The sequence below is a fragment of the Bison bison genome, unplaced genomic scaffold (genome assembly GCF_000754665.1).
Source record: "Bison bison bison isolate TAMUID 2011002044 unplaced genomic scaffold, Bison_UMD1.0 scf7180017864495, whole genome shotgun sequence".
NCBI lineage: Eukaryota > Metazoa > Chordata > Mammalia > Artiodactyla > Bovidae > Bison > Bison bison.
The window spans coordinates 10,661,898-10,671,303 of NW_011495054.1; positions in this window are offsets into that span (position 1 = coordinate 10,661,898).

A 9,406-nucleotide genomic window follows, 5' to 3' on the forward strand; every position below is an offset into this window, starting at 1 on the left:
CTGAGAAGGAGCGGCGGGCGCCCGAGGTTGAAACCGAGGGTTGGTGGAAGGCACGGCTCCCCTATTCCGCGGCGGGTGCGCTGCACCCCGGCGCGCCGCTTCGCGGCCACGTCCGCTGCCTGCCGCTTCTGTCCTCTGCTGTTCGGTCTCTGAGTTCGCGGGGATCTCCGAGCCCCGTTCCAGGCGCGGGCGGGCAGCAGACGAGGAGTTGGGGCGCTCCAAGGCTAGGGTTCCCTGCCTCCGCGCCGAGGTGCTTCGCAAGTCGCCCTCGGACCCGGGGAGGGGGGCGTATGCGGGTTGGGGGGCCACGCTGGGCTAGCAGGCTAAGGCGTTCCGGGTGCGCTTTCGGAGCCCGGAATGGGAGGGGGCGGGGGCAGCTCTGGGGGGTCCGCGCACCCCTCTCCTGGCTGGCGGGGGGGCCCTGCTTGGGGCGTTCCGAGGGTCTCGGCTCCCCTCTCTGTGTCTGCCTCTCGCCTAGAGCCGGGAGAAGCAGCAACAAGTTTTGCATTTCAGCAATCAATTTCAGCCATTACATTTGCACCAATCAGCGCAGCCCGAGCTCCGGGCCCGGGGCGGGGCTCGCTCTTAAGGTGGTCCTGGGTGCTGACTGCTGAGGCCCCCACCACGAACCCTCACTTCGCCTGCTCTGGGGTCCCCCGCACCGGTTAACCTCGGGGTCCGGTGCCAGCGCGCTGCGGGCGCGCCCTAGCCTCCCCGCGCACCCGGCTAGAAAGGGCGCAGGCGGAGAATGGCGGGAGCTTGGCTTTGTTCACCCCGCTTCCCATTCACCACAGTTCCCAACTCCCCACCCCCAACTGAAGCGAGACCTGCGGGGTGGCTAGGGGGCGGGGAGGCCGGCGGTTAGCGGTGCGGGGCGCTCAGACAATGGGGTCGCCAGGCAAAGATCCTGGACTCACCGCGGAAAGTCGCTTGGTGTCGACTGCACTTCAGCACTGGAGCGAACCTTCGGCTCTCCACCGCTGTCTGATTACTTGTGGCACCCAAGTTAACCGGCCCTTGGAATTTCCTGGAGGTGAAAACAGACAGGGAACTCCGAAATTAGAGATCTCCTTGAGAGATAGGGGTGCTTGACTCGCTCCTCCCTCATAGGGCGCGCACAATTGTTCCCTATCCTCGCTGTCCAGGGTTCCCGGTTCTCAGTGACCGGCTTCCATAACCACTCTGCCACTTTATGGGGGCGCGTTTCGGATGAGCTCAGCGCCAGAGCGGCGAAGCAGCTAGGAGCCCCCGAGAAGACCAACGCGCCGAGGGCCACCCTGGCCAGCCAGCGCACCCTAATTCAGGCACTCTGGTCAAGGCCCAGGCCCTCTTCCGGCGCGAGGTTGGCCTCCTTAAGAGATCAATTAAACTGAAGAGGCCAAGGAACGGAATTGGGTTGTGATACTAAAATCAATGGGAGTAATTTAATATCTGCCCTGCTCTTTATGAAATATTTATCCCAATAATCTTAGTTAAAATGTTTAGATCTTCCTGATCCCCACTGAGGCTGCAATCTATCTTGCAATTAGAAGTTGGGAGTTAGAGGCGATGGAGGGTAGAGGAAGTGTTTATTCTGCGTGTGTGTGTGTGTGTGTCTGTGTGTCTGTGTGTGTGTATTTTCCTCCCTAAAGCGTTTGTAGGGGAGGGAAGAAGGGGAGGGAAGAAGGCCTTCAATTTTCCTTGCCATAAAATAGCACGAGGTGATTTTGCTAGCAGGCCAGCATTCTTAGGAGAAGTGGGGGGAAAAGGAACTTCTTTGAAGTGCCCCTGATATCGCTATTAAATCTAAATAAAATTAAGCATGGTGTATAAAAATGCCTTTTCCCCCCACAAAAGAAAGTGTTTATCGCCCAAGTCTGTCTAGCGTTTGCTAAATTGCGCATGAAATTTGAAATGAAATAAACGTTATAATAAAACCAACCCCTGAGCCCTTTTTATTTAAAAACCTCAGATTAAGCACTCCACCGTCGCAGGCAGGGAGTTAAAAAGTTACCAGGAGGAGCTGAGCAGATTCATTGGGTGTTCCAGAACTGAAAATGCCAAGAAAATGGGCTCAATTTAGGGCAAGGGGAGTCAGGAAGCAGGGTCTTCAGAGACTCTGGAAGAAAATAACACCCTACCCCCACCACCCAATAAGAATAAAAAATAAAAGCAAATGATAAAAACGTGCAACTTAGAAGTCGGAGAGCATAAGCCAGCTCAGATCCCAGGCCCTTCGTGGGACTTCCTTGTGGTGGATGTCTACAGATATATATTTTTTTCTTTTTGAAATTAAAAATGAAAATTACCCCCACCAAAAAATGGGGTCCATAAATAAGCATCCAGGAAGAAGTATTTGTACAGGGCGGTGGAGTTTTAAAAGGATTTTTCTGCAGGATCAGGTTGTTGGTCTGTGATTAAATATTGATTTTGTGTAATTAGTTTTCATGTGAACTATCCTCTTGCTGATAGCTTAGAGGTTTCAGAACTAGAAAAGAAATGGAATTGGACATGGAAATTATTACTTAGCAAAGTGACAGGAAAGTGAGGGCCGGAGAAAAGACTGAGGCTTGGCTGATTTCGGCACAAAGAAACAGAGGGCCTGGGTGGGCCTCCAGGGACCACCCCCGCAATCCCCACCCTGGGGCCCCAGGCCAGATCAGGGGAAGGGCCTCCTGAGCAAGGAAGGGGACCGGAAGAAGGAATGGCTGCCAGAAAGAGGACCCTGCATCGGTAAAGAGCTGTGCAAAACCCATGACACCTGGCCACATACTTGGTCCAGAGCGGTGGCTCCCGGGCCCCCTTGTGAGGACCCTTGCGTCTCAGGGTGTCTGGAGGGAATATAGAGAGTCGGGGCCTGTCTGGAGCCCTGGGTGGGCAGGGCGGGCAGTGGGAAGAATGGCCCGCAGACCTGCACTCTGGGGAGACCCTGCTTGGACTGTGCTGTCTGCTGAGGCATGACTTCACACGGGGCTGGGCGGGGGTCCCCTGAACACCTGGGCAGGTTTCCTGTGGAATAATTCTGTGCGTTCCAGGGAGGAGGGGGCGGTGGTGTGGGAGTATTTTTCTGGGGCTGTTTCCAAGAGTTAAGTCTACAAGGTGTGTGAGTGTCTGAAAGCAGGGTGTGTTTGGGCCCGGCTGTGTTTCTGTTCAGGATGTGTGTCTGGGTCACCTTTCCCTAACACTGAAGAATGTTGTGCGGGTGTGCAGGCATGTGCCTGCGTTCGTGTCTCCGCCCAGGTGCGGATGCCCGGCGTCCGAGCGTGTCTGTGCCCACCTCTGTGTGTGCCCGCGTTGCTGTGGCTCTGTGAGTGGCCCTGTCTGTCCGCCAGCCCTTTGCTTCTCTCTGTGGACGCTTCTGTGTTTGTATACCTGTGTGTGTGTGTGCCCATGGCTGTGGGCCTTGCACCTGTGTGCCTGTATCTCTGCTCATGTAGGTCTTGTTCTCCCCACTAGTGTGAGAGCCTGTGCCCCTTTCTGTGCCCATCTGTGCCCATGGATGTGCTGGTGGGTACGCCTCCGCGGTGTGGGCGCCCCTGCGCGGGTCTGTGTGTACGCTCCGCCTGCACCGGCCCGGGGCTTCTTTGGAACAGACACACTGCCCCCTAGCGCCCAGACGAATTCCAAGTCCCCGCCCGCTGGCGGCACACAGCCCCAAGCAACAGGAGCGGCAGGATCCAGCCTCCTCGGGCTCTTTCCCTCCTCTTCCCCTTCTTTCAGTCTTTCCCTGGAGGAGGGGCACTGGGTCAGAGGGAGCCTCCGGGGCAAGGAAAGGAGGACAGACAGCTGGACGGCGGGCCCCAGATCTGAAGGCGAATGCTCTCTGCTGCTGACAAGTAGGGAGCTGCTCGGAATGGCTCCCAGGAACTCCAGTCCTAAACTAGTGAGCACGCCCACTCCACGAGAACACAAAGCAATCGACCCTCAACACCCTTTCTGCAGTAGACACACAACCGTCACCCTCGCCAAAACCAAACAGGCCCCCAAACCAATACAGACACACACACTCACAGTCACAGACACACACACCTCCACAGGGGACACGTCTGCACACTGGCTGCAGGCTACTGGCGGCTCCCTGTGTGTGGGGCCCGGGGCTTTTTCATCCAGGGTCCCATTTCATCCTTTGTAGCAACTCCTCGAAGTTAGGATTCTGAACCCATTTTACAGATGAGGCCATGGAGCCTGAGACTAATCAAATGGCTTTCCCAAAGTCAAAAGAGTGGCAGAGCTGGGATTCCAAATCCATCTGCCCTACCCTGAGGCCTGGCTCTTAACCACTACCTGCTCTATCTGTCTGTACTTGTTCAGGTAAAGTGATCAGCACAGCGCAGAAAACGCAGTAAGTGCCAAGAAATATTGACTACTTTTATCACTATTGCCATTGTGATCATCATTAATATCATTGTGATTATGATTAGTACCATTCTCAAATTAGTGTGTGTGTGTGCACACACACATTATTTTATCCTCAGCCCTCTCCTCACTAACCTCCATGACCTTTAGAGCTGGAAACTCACAAGCATCAGAGTGGACCTGGTCTCTCTTGCAGGCAAAGTCCCCCAGGACGCCTGGAGGGCAACCTGCTTCTGCGGTCACCTCTCTCTCCTGAGTTAGTGGCAGAATGTATGTGGGCCTTGGCATTGCACACCCAAATTCAGATCTTGGCTTCACTGCTGCTGATCTGTGTGACCTTGGACAAAGTACTTTTCTCCTCTGAGCCTCAGTTTCCCCTGTTGGGAGGGGGACTCATCGCCAGTACATATGGAGCATAAGGTTTGGAGACAATGTTTTAAAAGTGGTACAGAGGGTGGCAGATGGCGGGCATTCATTAGAAGGTAGCCTCTTATTACCATTAGTAACATTATCATTTCTTCTGTGTTTGGATGCAGGGAGGTAGAAAGCAGTACCAGGATGCCAGAGAAACTGGGTTTATTTGACAAATCAGTTTTGCCTCCACAGCCCGTCTGTGAGAAAAAGGATGACTCTCTTAGGTACTCACATCAAACTCTCCCATCCCCAACTGTGCTGGTGTCAAGGGAGTGCAGGCCCACCTTCTGTTCAAGGAGCACCCAGGACTGAAGTCTTTGGGGAAGGTCCGGCTATGGCCGGGATACAGGATGCAGTAGCTGGCTAGAGGTTGGAAGGGATGAGACCTCCATGTAACCATGGGCTGCCTGTTGCTAAGCAACAGCATCCCCCCTCCCTCTCTCTATTTTTGATGCCAGCTATCTTTGGGGGTCTCTTCTCCATTGAATAAATACATATTGAGTGCCTACTGAATATCAGGGTTCAGCCTAGGAACTCAGAAGAAAACAGTGGAAGATCTAGCCCCAACCCTCAAGCCAGATCAAAGGGAACCTAGTATTCTATGCAAAAGGGACTATGTCACAGACTATAAGGGATAAAATAACTGTCCTAAGAAAGAGGGATAATCCGGAAGTGTTCCCAGAGATGGGTTTTGAAGGTAGAATAGGAGTTTAACAATCCAACCAGGGTGCAAAGACTTCCCAAGCAGAGGAATTAGATTAGAAGGCGTGTGGGAAGTTTCAGGCAGCACTTTGTTGAGAGCAGATGAGAGAGGGGCAGGATCTGAAGCTCAAGAGGTCAGCAGGACCCAAGATCAGGAGGGCCACATAAGCAGATAGGGAATTTTGGACATTATTCTGGGGAACCAGCCATGAAAGGGTTTTAAGCAAAGCCAAGTGACACAGAGGTGAGTTTTAAAAGGACCTTGGAGACCTCAGAGTCTCCCTCTTCTTTGCCTTTCAAGGTGACTCCAGAAGCCATCTTCATTGGTTTCCCTGGAAACAAGGTCTGGGAGACAAAGTTTCAAGCTTGTCCCCAAGGAACCAGCACAGATCAAGGCAACACACGCTGACTCTCCCATCCCAGGGTTGGTTGAGTGAACAAGGGTCTCCTCTGGCCCCAGCATCACGGACAGATAGATGCTGCTTCCCACTGAGTAAGTCTTCCCACCCTCAGCGGGGGGAGGGGAGGCCAGGGAGCGTTTACAAAAGAGGCGTCCTAGGTTCAAAGCCCAGCTCACCACACCCTAACCACATGACTGTGAGCAAGACGTGGACTGGAGCTCCTCTTTCTGGATTTCCCAGTGTCCTGGGGTGTCTGGGGGCTAAAAGTGTGGGAAAATACCCAGCCTACACTCTATAACCTTTTTATATAGACTAGATATTACCACTGCTGCTGCTGCTGCTAAGTCGCTTTAGTCGTGTCCGACTCTGTGCGACCCCATAGACAGCAACCCACAAGGCTCCCCCATCCCTGGGATTCTCCAGGCAAGAACACTGGAGTGGGCTGCCATTTCCTTCTCCGATATTACCACAGTCTATCATATATTCTATTATTCTATATATTATTCTAATATATATATGAATATATTCATATATTCTATTATAAGCTTATGCTTCCGTGGTGGCTCAGACGGTAAAGAATCTGCCTTCAATGCAGGAGACCCAGGTTTGATCCCTGCATCAGAGAGATCCCCTGGAGAAAGGAATGGCAACCCACTCCAGTATTCTTGCCTGGAGAATTCCGTGGACAGAGGAGCCTGGTGGGCTATAGTCCATGGGGCTGCAAAAGAGTCAGACCGGACCGAGCGACTAACACACACTCACACGCTGTGGGTAGGTTCTGTTGTTGTTTAGTCGCTAAGTTGTGTATAACTCTCTTGTAGCCCATGGACTGTAGCCCCACCAGGTTCCTCTGTCCATGGGATTTCCAGGCAAGAATCCTGGAGTGGGTTGACGTTTCCTCCTCCAGGGGATCTTCCGACCCAGGGATCGAACCACATCTCCTGCTTGGCAGGTAGGTTCTTTACCATCTGAGCCTCCGGGGAAGCAGGTTCTGTTAGTTTTCCCATTTTATAAAGGAGGAAACTAAGGTACAGAGAGATGAAGGGACTTGACCCGGGGTCATCTGGCAAACGAGAGGCAGAGAACCAGACCCGCAGTGACCCCCACCATCGGCCTGCAAACCAGGCTGCAGTCTGTACAAATGTGGGCCAGGTCTGAATCTCAGAGGCAGGGGCTGGGGAGGGGCATGGGCAGGGCCTGAGAGACTCCCACTCCCCTGGATGCACCCAGCCTAAGGTGGGGTCTCCTCCCTCTCTGCTCCTTCCTGCACCTTCCTGCTTCCAGGAGGCCCCCTGGAACCTGACACAGGGTCTCAGTATGGCGAAGCCATTGCCCTTTCCCATGAACAATAGCTGGATCGGAAGTGGCTGGGAAGGGCCACGTGCACAGGAAGAGAGCTCTGGCCACCATGAGGCATTTCGGCTCCCTAGCATCGAACCCTCCCTGGCAACCCAGTCTTCCCTCTGACACACTCCCTTTTCAGGATGTAGCTCAGAACCAGCTCGGACATCCAAATGCCAGGGCGACATCCTGGCTGATCAGAGGTTGGGACCGCTGCCTAGATGTGTGAACGGCAACTCCGATAAGAGCTTCCCCTTTTTCTGAGCATGGAAGTTCTCTGAGACCTTGTTTCATCTCAAAAACACTCCCAGGAAGATGGTGCCACCTTCACCCTTGGGAACTTGCTGGCGGCCACGAGGCTTGTCCGTGGCAGGGCCCAGGCCCAAGCCTGGGTCCATAGGGTCCTGAGGCTATTCAGCAAACTTCTCCATCTATGACGATTTCTCTTCCGCGGGCAGCATCCAGCTATGAGCTTCTATTTTCCATTCTCTAAGCGGAGTGCACTGAACCCAGGCCCCGGTCCCAAAATAACTCAAACCAGCCCCACGAGCTGGAACTGAGGCCCCGGCGACTCCAGAGCCCAGTCCAACCTCCCCTTGAAAAAGTTCCCATTCAGCAAAAAAAAAAAAGGCATCATACATCACGCGTCACGCACCACACAATTAGTCAGAAAATGGGAAAGTTCGGGAGGGTTCATAATTATTCAACAAACCTATTTAGCATGATCCCCCCCGCCCCCACCTCTTCAGTTTTCTCTCCCTGCAGCAATCAGCTATGCGGGCTCATTACCACGGAGAATCTATCTGGCAAAGCAGCTTCATAAACGGAACCAAACAAGCATGCATGATGGGAAAACTCCGGACCAGCCAGTCATTAGCCAAAGCTTTTCAAGTCCCATCTCTGTGGCTCCCCCCATCCCCACTCCTCCCCTGCTGGGGAAGACTGCTGTTCAGTGGTGTCTCCATGGGGCAGGGAGGGGGGCTAGCAGCATCACCCGCAAGGCAAAGGGAAGGTCACCCAGACTTGGTCCCGCAGTGCCTGGGGTCACAGACTTGTCTCCCAGGAGGGAGCCCCTCCGGGTATCAATCAGCAGCTGCAGGGGCAAGGGTGATCAGGTAGGTCCCTGTTTGCTCAACTCTATCCCATCCCTCTTTGCTTCCATCACAGAGAAGTGGGCTGGTGTGACTCAGACCACCACACAGATCTGAGGTCTGTGACCAGGTCATCCCCTTCCTGTGCCTCAAGTTTCCTCATTGGGCACCTATGAGGATGGATTAAGTGTAACAGGCTCACACTTCCCCTAGGAGGTAAGTGGAGGGGGGTGGTTATAAGAACACAGAGGCATCCTCTATAGGACTTTCTGGAAATGTGAACTCCTGTGTAGGAAATGCAACCCTCCCCCAGCAACTCACAGTAAGAGGGAAGCAGTCTCCAGCCTTGAGGCATCACGGTGTGCTGGGCTCCATCTGGGTCTTTGTCATGGGCTATTTCTCCTATAACAATTGCCACAGCAACCCTGCAACAGGGGTCCTAGGCGTATGCCCATTTTGCAGAAGGGAATGTAGAGGAATGCACATCACTTTGGGAAAGGGCACGGGGAGAGTTCCTCTGAAACCAGAGCCCATGCAGTTCGCCCAAAGCATCCTGGCAGGAGTCATACAGAACTTCCCCAGGGAAGGCTCAGACTCCCCCGACTCCAACCGCCCCCCACCACGCCTCGCACTCAGGCTGTGAAGTGGGCTCGGGGCTGTTGGGCTTTGAATGCCCTCCCACTCCGACAAGGAGATAGAGCCCAGGGAGAGTAATGTGCTTATTTGAGTCAGATCCTTGGAAACGTTCACAAATTATCACTGTTTGGCCCATGACAGTACGAACAGATCTTCCTCTGAACGTTGTTTTGCGTGTAATGGGCAGGACAGCATGGCCTAGGGGTGAATGTGGACAGCGGCCTCTGGCTCGGCCGCTTATAGCGGCTTTCCCGCTCACAGCCTCAGTCTCCCCATCTGTTCAATGGGGAGAATGATATTTCCAAGGGTTGTCTGGAAGGGGGCACCGGGCACAGAGCACTTAGCACATAGTTAACACTCAATAAACGGCAGTGCTACTGCTGCAGGAGCGAGGCCCCTGCAGGGCGGGCCCAGCTCCCACAGGGCTGCCCAAAAAGGATTGATGAGGTGCCTGTGTCACACGTTTGCTCCCTCCCTGACCCCAGC